The 12674-nt window shown below is 30.8% G+C and overlaps 1 protein-coding gene across 1 annotated transcript in view; it reads left to right on the top strand.

Annotated features, from left to right (window-relative positions):
• CDH18 (cadherin 18) overlaps positions 1-12674 on the top strand; it is a 518729-nt gene that overhangs the window by 184544 nt on the left and 321511 nt on the right. The window lies entirely within an intron of this gene.

Below are 12674 nucleotides of genomic sequence, written 5' to 3'. Positions count from 1 at the left end.
TGAATCTTTCTTGCCTCCGAGAGAGGGCTTTTGGGCTTCCTCCCAGAGTGCTCCTCTCTGACCCCTGGCAATGTTCCAAAGTAACTTGAAGCTCTAAGAGCTTATATACATACATACATATATATATATATATATATATATATATATACATATATATATATATATATATATATATGTATATATATATATATATATATATATATATATATATATATGTATGTATGTATACATATATATATATATATGTGATCTCCCAAAGGTTGACTCAGGTGTGAACACAAGCATTGTTTCTCAGTTCCACTTAGTATATTATTTCTTCTGGCCCATAACATCTCCTTGTAAGATCAGATCAATCATACTGAACCATGCTAAATTAGATAATTATTGTCTCTATCAATTCTAATGAGTTAACATTTTGTAAGGATTCCAACAAATAGGACCTAAGTTTAAATCTGGTCTCAGACACTTAACACTTTCTAGTTGTAGGATCCTGGACAAGGACCCCGATTGCCTCAGCAAAAATAAATAAATAATGAAATTAATATTGGGGAAGCAAAAGTCAAGGAAGTTACAAGAGACCAAGAAACAACAAAACACAATATAAATTAGAGAAAAAAAAAACAGAGAATGGGAAACATTTAAAAATATAAAAACAACACAATAGATCAAGATGAGAAAACATAAGAATAATGAAAATACCTGAAAGATATTACAACAAAAAATCACCTTGTCACAATAATACAAGAAATAAAATTGAAAATGATAAAACAAAAGGGAAAAGAGAAAAAAAAATCCACCAATCACCACCAGAAAGACATAGTATGAGGAAAACATAATGACATATCAATGTCAAATTTTGTTAACAATGACAGCAACAACAACCAAAAATAATCAAATATTAGGAACTACAATTTATCAACAGCTACAACAAAAGACTGTAGGTCCTTCAATAGCATATATAAACAAAAAGAAATAGGATTAAGGCCAAAATTATTATACTCAGTAAAATTAATATTATGTTGAATGGGGGAAAAATGAACATTCAAGTGTCATTTTCACAATTTTGTTGCAAACCACCCTGAACTCAGTAGAAAACATATGAACCAATTTCAAAGACTAATTTCAAGGACTCAGTAAGGACAAACTGTTTATGTTTTATACATGCAAATGTAAATCATATGTCTATAATTGACATTAGTAATTGAGCAGTCTAAAAGAAGGGTTGGAGTAGAACTGAGTATATGTAACTCTAAAAAGTAAAACCATTTATGAAAAGGCAATAATCATAATTATATTATACAATTGAGATACAAGAGCAAGAACCAACACAGAGGAATTAGATGGGAGAGGAGAGCTGGGAGTTCTGAAAACCTACTTGCACTGGGCATGGGTTAAAGATGGAATAAACATATATACATGTAATATATTGATGATATGTGATATGTAACCTGTTTATATATGTATCATATATATACATATATATGATACATATATACACATATATATACACACATATTTGTGTGTTTGTGTAAATCAATATTAGTAGGATAAGATATATAGAATAATGGAAAAGGATAAAGAAAGAGAGAAAGGGTAGGAAGAGAAGATAAAGTAGTGGAAGTTAAGTAATTGAAAGTTAAGTTAACAGGTAGAAATAAAGTAGAAGTGCTAGGATCAGGAGGAGAATTTATTTTTTTTTTTAAAACAGGGGTAGTAATCATCAATCTTAGACAAAGAAACTTAAAAAATTCAATCAAGAGAGAAATCTACATTATATGTCAGTGATATCAAAAAATAATAGTAAAAGCATATTGATATTAAAGCATGAGTTTATATTTCAAGAAGTTTTGCCTAATTAAACCTAGATAAAAGAATAAGAAAAAAAGATTTCTAAAAAGATGAAAGAAAAATTTTTTAAAAAGAAAAAAATCTGCTTCATTCATAAACATTATCATGTTGTCAAGCCTTTGTTTTTTTGTTTTTGTTTTGTTTTATATTAATTTTGTTTTTGTTTTTGTTTTGTTTTATATTAATTTTGGTCTTTGCTTTCAAGTTCAATAGTTTATATAGAGACAACTAATTTAGGAATTATTTCTACTCACATTATTATATATGTTATATATATATATCTACATATATATGGTAATGAGTGACATTTTTTGCCTTAAATTGTACTAAATTTATTTTATTTGTGGGTTTTTTAAATGCTTGCCATATTCAACATATCCTGATTTCTTTCTCAAAGAATTTATAAGCTATAGGCATGAAGCTTCTCTGTAGTCTCCAAGTCTTTGACATCTTCCATTCCATGTTCTAGTTCATGTTAGTTAATATATATCTTGCTACTTTTAATCTTTCCTATCTTCACCAAGAATAAAAATTTATTTTATTTAATTCACAATGTCTTATACTGTTATTTAAATATTTTCTCTACTTCTCCAGATGCCATAGTAGATGTTGACATATAAATTACAGTTATTTGAATGGTGTTATTTTTGCTAATTACCTTAAGTACTATAATGCAAATCTCATGAGATGATGTTTCTTGTTGCTTTTGTGACCATGATAAAACCAATACTTATTTGCTACTCTGAGAAGCAACTATAAGCTATGCTTTTATTTTGCTATAACCTCTTTCTGCCTCCCAGTTTAGTTTACCACAAGAATTTCAATATAGTATCCCAAAAATTAAAGTTTAAAAAGTGTAGCATTCACAATCCTGTTAATTAAGCATATAGATATACATATATACACACATACTTTTACTTGAAAAGAGAAACACAAATAATTATTGCAAAAGCTGTGCTTATGCAAATAAGTATATATACAATTTTCATACATATGTATTTACATATATATAAACATATAGACAATGCATGTATATACACAACTATGAACAAAATACATACATATATGCACAAAGCTAGATATCCACAATACATACACAAAGGTAATAATTTCATAGGCATCTATATTTACATATTTAATATTTACCTGCCAATAATTTGATAATTTATTGAAACTCTATTTCATATTCTATCCTCTGCCACCATTACAACAGAAATATTAGGGAATAGAGAATTGGAGTTCATTGTACATTTGTCTGACTTCATATATTTATATTTAATTACATATATGTTATATTTAAGTAGAAATATGCTTATATTCTGATTCTCTATTTCATGGATTGTCATAATTTAAACAACAATAACAACAACAAAACAATATTTCCCTGACAGGCTACTGGTAATATTTTCCTCTATTGGACTGTTCTTCAGAAAGTATTGAGAACCTGTAAGTTTCTTCATGCCTTTGAAATGAGACTCACACATAGAGATAACATTGTAGTCACACCCTTAGTATGTATCAGAGTTGGGGCTTGAGCTCAGATCTCTTGATTTCAAGTTCAACATCCTTAATCATATTGCTGGAAATATTTTGAATTCAATATTACAGAAGAAAAAATGCTAGTGGTATTAAAGTATTGCTCCCTTGGAATGATAGACTCAAGAATTTCAGCAGGCACATGAATTTTCTAGTACTAAAAACTGTCCAGCGTTGAAAAATGGTCCTCAAGATACTCTTTATCCTTTTGACTTGTCAGAGATAAAAGAAGACGATAGAGAATCTTTTTCTCAGGAAGATTTAACCTATGCTGCTGTGCTGAATAATTAAAGCTTGCTGAATGAAAAGCAGCTCCATATTCTCATAAAACTAATTTCTTGTCCCAGTGTAATGCAGGGATTTTATCCTTTTACATTTAGTAGAATATTAGTTGCATGTCGCCATTTCCTCTCTCTTTTCTTGCCTACTACAACCTTGTGATCAAATGAAAAAATATCCTAAAAACACTTAATACAATAAATCCTGGACCATAGTAGGTGCTTAATACATGCAAAGTCTTCTTGTGATTCCCCTTATAATTGGCTTGATTGCTAGTACCCTAGTCAAGATAGTACTGTTGTTATTCAGCTCAATTATCATGGATTAAATGACCCAGCGTTGTACATTAAAACCGCTTTCTTTGACAATGGCCAAATCATCACAGCTATGCACTCAGCTCCACAGCACTTATTTTTGGTAATGTAAGTTTGGTAATTGCTTCTATGCAATGGAGATAGGAGTCTGTCTTATCTGTTAGTATTACAGATGTGCCAAAGTTATCCTTCACATCACTGAAATCACTCAATAGTCCATTTAATATTTTCACCAAAACATGTGGGTTGTATGTTATAACTGTGAAAAGAAACTATTATATTTGTTTAATCATTCCCCCTTCCCTTGTATTTAGATGAGAATCAAATGGTAAGAAAAAATTAAATACAATATACTTTCACTTGGGGAATAGTATGAAGACAGCAATAGGAATAAACAACACACAAGATAAAAATTAGTTTAAGTTAAAAGTTATACTTTTAAAAATAGGTTTTTTTTGAACTCTTCCTGAAAAAAAGCATAGTAAAAATAAATCTTTTGAGTATTACTGTAGAACAGATTCAAAAACTTTATCAAATTATATAGCAACTAAAGCCCAAGTATTATTGCTTTGTGTATAAAATTAGTGAATTCCAATGCAGGATGAAATTAAAGCTGTATCTTGTTGGTGATTGCTTCTTCACAGTCTTGGAAATCTTTTGAAATTAAGCCCCAAGGATATCAGATAGGTAAATACCCTGAGCCTCCATTAATATTCAACCTTTTTTTCTACTAATGTTCTTATTCAACATTGATTTATTTGAAATTTTAACAATGCATACATCCAGACTCATAATCTCTATGAGTTGTTTGCTTTGTATTAAATTATCTCATTAAATATCTCAAATTTGTTTTTACAGACTATTACAAAAGTCAATTATTTTTGCTTTTCAATGATATAACTTTATAAAATTTGAGGTATTACAAAAATGACAATCACCACTATAATCATCAGATAGTATAAAGGGAAGCAGAAAAGGAAGGCTGAAGCCAGTTATCTTAGGTAATTTCCAAAAGAATCTGGTCTTAATTTTCACAATAGAAAATACATATTGATAGCTCATTATTTATATACCTATATTTGAAAAATACTTTTAGTTAAAGCTTCAACCAAACATTTATCTCCAGTATGCAATTTCAGAGGGTGTCCCAGGGAATATTTTGAAATGATAATAGTAAACAGAATAATCATTTCTTTCTTTTTTTATTTTAGTGAATTCCAATTTTACATAAAGATGGTTTTCAACATTCACTTTTGTAAAATTTCAAATTCCAATCTTTTATCTCCCTCCCTCGTTTGCTTCCCTCTTCGCTCATATAATAAAGAAAGTGATACAGATCATACGTGTACAATCAATTTTTAACATATTTCCATGAGTCGTGTTGGAAAAGAAAAATTAGAACAAAAAGGAAAACACAACATCAACAACAACAAAAATGTGGAAAATAGTATGTTTTGATCCACATTCATTTTCTATGTTTTTTTTTTTCCCTCTGGATCACAATGGCAACTTTCAGTTATCTATTGAAAGTATTTTGGATTATTGTATTGTTAAGAAGAGCTAAGTCGATTATAGTTGATCATCACACACAATCTTGCTGTTACTGTGTATAGTTTCCCTGGTTATGCTCACTTCACTCAAAATCAGTTCATGTAAGTCTTTTCATGCTTTTTTGAAATCAGCATTTCTTATAGAATAATAGCATCCCATTGTATCCATATACCATAACATATTCAATCATTTCCCAATTGATGGGCAAATTTTGAATTTTTGCCACCACAAAGAAGTGCTATAATTTTTTTGCACATGTGGGTTCTTATATATCTTTTATGATCTCTTTGGGATACAGACTTTGTAGTAAGACAATTTTATAACCTCTTGGGCATATTTCCAAAATTATCTCCAGAATAACTTTTCCTCTCATTTTAGCCAATCTGATAGAGGTGTTTTAATTTAAATTTCCTTACCAATAATAATTTAAAGCATTCTTTTTCACATTACTGTAGATGGCTTTAATTTCTTCATCTGAAAAGTATCTATTTATATCCTTTAACCATTTATCAGTTGTAAAATGACATATTCTGGGGCAGCTAAGTGGCATAGTGGATAGAGCACCAGCCCTGAAGTCAGGCAGACCTGAGTTCAAAGCTGATCTCAGACACTTAACACTTCCTAGCAGTGTGACCTTGGGCAAGTCACTTAATCCCAATTGCCTCGGGGGAAAAAATAAAAGAAAGACATATTCTTATAATTTTTCTCAGTTTTCTACATATTTTAGAAATAAGGCCTTTATCAGAAACACTGATAAAAGTGTTTTCTACTTCCTTTTTAATCTAGGCTGTATTAGTTTTATTTGTGCCAAAATCTTTTAACAAAGTAATCAAAATTATTTTGCATTTTATAATGCTGTCTAGTACGTATTTGGTCATATATTGCTTCCTTCTCCAAAAATCTGACAGATAAATTATCCTTTTCTTGCCTAATTTGCTTATAGTATTACCTTTTTATGTATAAATTATGAATGCATTTTGATCTCATCTTGGTATAAGGCATGAGATGTGGTTTTGTGTCTAGTTTCTGCCACATTATTTTCTAATTTTCCTAAATATATTTGTTAAATACTGAGTTCTTATCCCAGCAACTAAAATCTAATACTAAATTATTATTAGTCATTGACTATTGTATCTTGTGTACCTAACATTTTCCATTGATCTACCAGTTCTCTTAGCCAGTACAAAATGAGTTTGATGACTGCCACTTTTTAATTCAGTTTTAAATCTGGTAGAGTCAAGTTGCTGTCCTTTACATTGCCCCCCATTATTTCCCTTGATAATATTAACATTTAGTTTTTTCCAGATACATATTGGTTATTATTTTTTCTAGTTCTATAAAATAATTTTTGGCAGTTGGATTGATTTAGCAGTGAATAAGCAGATTGATTTAGACAGAATTGTTATTTTTATTATATTAGTTTGGCCTACCCACGAGCAATTGATATTTTTTCCAATTGTTTAGATCTGACTTTTTGTGCTAAAAGCATTTTGCAATAGTGTTCGTATGATTCTTGGATTTCTTAGGAAAAAAAAAATCTTAGTAGTATCAAAATTATAAAGGTAATCTTAAAATATCAGAAATATTTTTATACATTTTTTAAAAAAGTTTTCTTTAACAAGTTTACAACTAAGTATAGGAAGATGATTAAAATTTCCTTTTGGACACTTGGACTTAAATACATATAATTATCCCTAGAGAAATTATAGTCTTTTTAAAATAATAGCTTTTTTATTTTCAAAATAAATGCAAAGATAGTTTTCAATATCCACCCTTGCAAAACCTTATGTTCCAAACTTTTTTCCCTCCTTTCTCTCCACATCTCTCCCCTAGATAGCAAGTAATCCAATATAAATTAAACATGTGCAGAAAGTACAGTCTTCATTTAAATATTATTCCCTTTCAAGAGTATGATTTTCTATTAGGTTGGAGATTTGCAAAGCTAACCCATTAGACAATGATTATTTTCTCTCTTATTCTATACTGAAACAATTAACTGTCTCTTCAAAAGTGAGGATACTATAGGGTAAATTTGTATAAGCTAACAAAGTAGCCTTTCCTTAGCCATTAATACTGTAAAGGGCATAGTTCTTTTGTTTTCCCAAAGGAATACACACACATGCACATATGCACATTATAAATGCATACATACTCATATGTGTTTGTGTAAACTCTGCTTACTTAGCATATTATTTTTGAACTATAAAATTTAAATCATGGTTTAAAGCAACACAAATATCTAAATATAAAATTACTAGTTTTATTCTAAATATAAACTCTCATAAATCACTGCTTAATCCATTTTTAATTTTACTTTAAGAAATAACTTTAAATTTACTTGCTTGTAGTCTTTATGCAATAGGAAAAAAAGCAAGCAAACAAGCAAATAATTTTTTTCTTTGGTCTCTGTAAAGTTTCCTGAGGATGTAACATTTGGATTATAGAGTAACTTTAGTATTCAACTATTCACTTGAAATTTATTTTAATAGAGGTGTCAATTCTACCTCTCTCTTAAAATTCTTACTTATATATAGAATTTTTTGTTTGAAGTTTTTTGTTGTTATTACTTAATCTGACTTTTTTTTAATCAAGGGTAGCTGACTTATATGAGAGGGCCTTAAGTCAATTGGTCTTCTCTTTATTGTCCCATTATCTTTCCCTTTCCAGATGTAAAAACAGAAAAGAAATGAAAGATCAGACTATGAAATTTTTAACATTCTTTATAAAACCTCATCATGGTCTCTTTCCAATAATGAAAAGGTTTCCTTGGAAACTGTGCTTGTGCTTGTGATTCACTGAACTCCCATACTTGTTCATGATGGATACCTAATTTGTGTTGAAAAGAACATAAATTTGGTCTTCCATTTACACCTGTTCCCTGAAAGAGATCTATTATTAATTTTAAAAGATATTTTCACTTCTCACTCTGAACATTTTCAAACATATATGGAATAGTTGTTGTTTGTTAAAAAATTTTGCATGCTTACAGTATATGATTAAAACATTCTGGGCACATACAGAGTTAGAACTATACTAGATTAAGGTATGCATAGACTTTTCCCATAGAAAGGGAAGAAAAAAGTCTTTAGCTTACTACATTTCTTTTGGAAGTATATGCTGGGCAGCTACTCTGACCAATAGAATAGATTCCATGTTTTCCAAAATTTGCATTAGACTATATAGATGTGAACATTTTTTTATTTGTTGTCTCAATTATTAGAATTGCAAATTCAATGCAATTAATGACCACTTTTTGTAAAACCTGAATTTGATTAACACAATTAAACACTACAAAATTTTCTCTAGTTCAAATTATAAAATAATACCAGGTTTTGCTGCCTACAAATCAAAATTTAATTAATATGATGCATGTGTTACCTGAGAGTTTTAACATGAAACTACATTGTCATCTGACACTTCCCTATCATTGCATGTATATGCAATATGCATGTAGACATAATAATATGTTACCATTTTACTAATAGTTATGTTATATTTTAAAAGCCTTCAAGAAAAGAGGCAGAAAGGAAGAGTATTTCAGATGGAAAAAATTTTTGAATTCAAAAAAGAAAAGGCTTATTGTGACATGAGAACAAAAATATGATGTAATTAAATTCAATAAATGCGATCATAGGAACTCTAAGTTACAACAAAATATTGAAATAATTGAATATATGATATGGAGTCTATTAAAACAAGCAGACAAAATAAATTAAAGAGCCAAAGTTATAGTACTTTTTGTGGCTTACAAACTACTATATGAAAAAAAAAATTGCTACAACATTGGGAATGAAACATACTTTAACCATATTGATTGAAAATGGCAATAAAAATTAATTCCTGTTAGCAGAGCAATCATTCAGACAAAAGCTTCAAGTTTATTTATGGCAGTGAAAGAAAATAAAAATGAAGTAGATTATAAAGAAATTTTCATTATAATAATAGCTCAATCATTTACTAATTAAATTTTGTTAAATAATGCTTAAATTACTGGACAGGCAGCCAGTGCAGGTCAGGATGTGACAATTAAATATTCTGATATTTTGAAGAAAATAATCAAAGAAGGTGGATCCATTAGTAAACCTTTTTTTTTTCTATTTTCTTCTATTTTTCTATTTTCTATAGAAATTTCTATTTCTATTTTTCTATTTTCTATTATTTTCTATTTTCTATTTTCTATTTCTATAACTCAATCAGAGTTATTCTGGAAAAGGATGCCTTTAAGAACTTATATTTTTAAGAATGAAAAATCCTTAAACTGTATTTAAAATGCTTAAGGATCACCCAACACTTTATTTGGGAAGTAATGCTGAAATGTATTTAAAATCAGCACCAATGGTTATTTATCTCTATATAAAATCCTTGTGGTTTAAACAGTAATAATTAATTAAGTAAATAATTAAAACATTAATTACTCCCACTTCTTTGACAATCTAATAGAAAAACATGGGTGACAAATATTTTCTTTTAAAGATGGCTTTTCAAGTTATCTTTGTTCAACTGTTGAAAAAGATCACAAGTACAACAGTATATTGTTTGAAGTGTTACTGATTTTAGATAATGTCCCAGGTCATTCAATTATATGAGGTCTATTCTGAGAATGTAAGCCTCCAAATTTACTTAAATATGGATGTAGTTCTCTATTATCACAAATAAATTTGTGAAGATTTAAAGAAAGACTAAAGTGTTTAGTATATGATGCTAAAATATTGAAAAACAATCATGATTTTTTTTGTCATTTTATCAATGTAGACTTTCTGTTATGTATTGTTGGAATCCTTACTAACTGCTAAGTAGTTAGAGTTGATCTAATCTTACAAAAAGATGTTTTGGGCAGAACCTGAAACAAGGTACTAAGTAGAACTACCCATAATCCCTCTCTCTGGAAGGAGCATAAATAGGCCAATGGGCCAGTTGGAGAGTTCTGGAGAGGAAGACGCTACAAGTCGAGATTTCACTGGAATGATATGAAGACTGGAGCTGGCTGGAGGCTGAAGAAAGCAGAGGCAGAGGCTGAAGGACCAGACCTTTGGATTTAAAGACATTTGGAGAGAGCTCTTGGAACCAAGCAGAGAGATAGGCCTCTAAGCTAACTGGGCTAGAAGAAAAAGCTCACCACATTTTGGCGCCCAACGTGGGGCCTATTCAGATCCATCTGAACTAGAGCACAACATTTTGGCGCCCTGAATGTGGGGCTAACAGACCCCCTCAGTGGATTTCAGTGGAAAAGCTCCGATCCTGATTCAAGTGGAAAAGCCTCTGATCCTGATCCAGTGGAAAAGACTTCAACCCAGAAATTAGGGTGAGTGCAACAAAGAAATTTTGTTAGAAAAGGTAAAGTAAAATTTCAGCTAAGATGGGACAGATATTTAGAAAACAGCCTGTTTCTGTTCAAGGAAAATGTTTAGAGAGCATTGTCAAAATTATGGAAAGCCAAGGTTTAATTATAAGTTTACAGCAAATCACTGAATTTTTACAAACTGTAAAGGACATATGTCCTTGTTTCTCTCTTGATAAGAAATTAGATCTAAATGAATGGAAATTGGTTGGAGAGGATCTTTGTCAATTCTATGATAAAAATGGGCCTAACTCAATAATTAATACATATAATGTAATACAATTGGCTATAAGAAGTTATTTAAGTGATAGAATGATGAAAAGGAAAGTACAGGAGGAAGAAATGCCAACTTTACTAGGTGAAAAGGAGGACGAATCAGATGAGAATGGAGTTAATTACAATTCTGAGTATGATACTTCACAGCAGGAGGAATTAGGTGATTCCACATCTCATGACCCTCCCTCCGCAATTAACCCTTCATGGGTGGAACAAGGGGGAGGGAGAGAGACAGAAACACAGTCAGCTTCTCCTGTAAAGCAGAATTTAACAAGATTAGAAAAAGCATTAATTAAGGCAAAAAATGAAGGAGAAAATATATCTGATTTTATAAATGCATATCCTGTGATTGAAGAGCTCAACTCCTCAGGTCAAAAAGAGAGAAAATACACTGCTTTTAATTTGGGAAAAATTAAAGATTTGAAAAAGGTTGCACTCTTTATGGGGCTACATCCTCTTATGTGAAGATGTTACTGGATAATTTGTCTTATGAAATCCTAACCCCGAATGACTGGAAATCCATAACGAAAACTTGTCTAGAACCGGGACAAAATTTATTGTGGCTTTCAGAGTTTCATGAATTATGTAGGATTCAAGCCCAACACAATAGGCAAACAGGACAAATCACTTTTGACCAACTAGCTGGTGAAGGTCAGTATGCAGAGAGTTCAGAACAAATTTATTATCCCATAACAGTGTATGAGCACATTTCTAAGGCTGCAATAAAAGCTTGGAATTCTCTCCCTGGACAGAAAGATGGAAATAATGCTTTCACAAAAATAGAGCAAGGTCCCAATGAACCTTTTGCAGATTTTGTGGGACGTTTACAAACAGCTGTAATAAGAACCATTGGAGACAATGCAGCAACAGAAATAATGACTAGACATTTGGCTAAGGAAAATGCCAATGAGGTTTGCAAAAGAATTATATGGGGGCTAGACAAAGATGCTCCTTTGGAGGAGATCATTAGACACTGTACCACAGTGGGCACAAATGCTTATTATGCCCAGACTATGATGAACATGGAAAGACAAGGTCCTTCTTGGCAGAGGAATTCTAGAGAAACTCGTCGATGTTTTCATTGTGGAAAAATTGGACATTTGAGAGCTCATTGTAGATATGGAGATAGAGTGAGAAGACAGGGTGAGAGAAAACCCAAAACCCCATGTCCAAAATGTAACCGAGGCTTTCATTGGGCCTCTAAATGTATATTGACCCAGAGGAATGAGAGGCAGGGCCCAGCTCTAAAGTATCAATCAAAGGACAGGTGGGGCATGATAGCAGCTGAGGTTACACCCAGAGAGATTTAGAAATTCAGAACTCTGATGTCATCAACCAACAGAAAAGCAATCAGGATTACAGTTGGGAAGAATACAGGCCTTTTAAGACAACAAGACAATATCCAATGCAAACAACTCCAATGTAATTACCAGATGATGAGGAGAAATCCCAAACTTGGTAAATAGAAGGGAATTAGATTAACTGCTTGGGGAAGAGGATCTGCTTATATTTCCACAGATGAAGAAAGAATC

Source organism: Antechinus flavipes, chromosome 1, assembly GCF_016432865.1.
Source record: "Antechinus flavipes isolate AdamAnt ecotype Samford, QLD, Australia chromosome 1, AdamAnt_v2, whole genome shotgun sequence".
In the NCBI taxonomy this organism is placed as follows: Eukaryota; Metazoa; Chordata; class Mammalia; order Dasyuromorphia; family Dasyuridae; genus Antechinus; species Antechinus flavipes.
The sequence above is the reverse complement of the archived record's forward strand: the minus strand, read 5'-3'. Positions and strand labels throughout refer to the sequence as shown.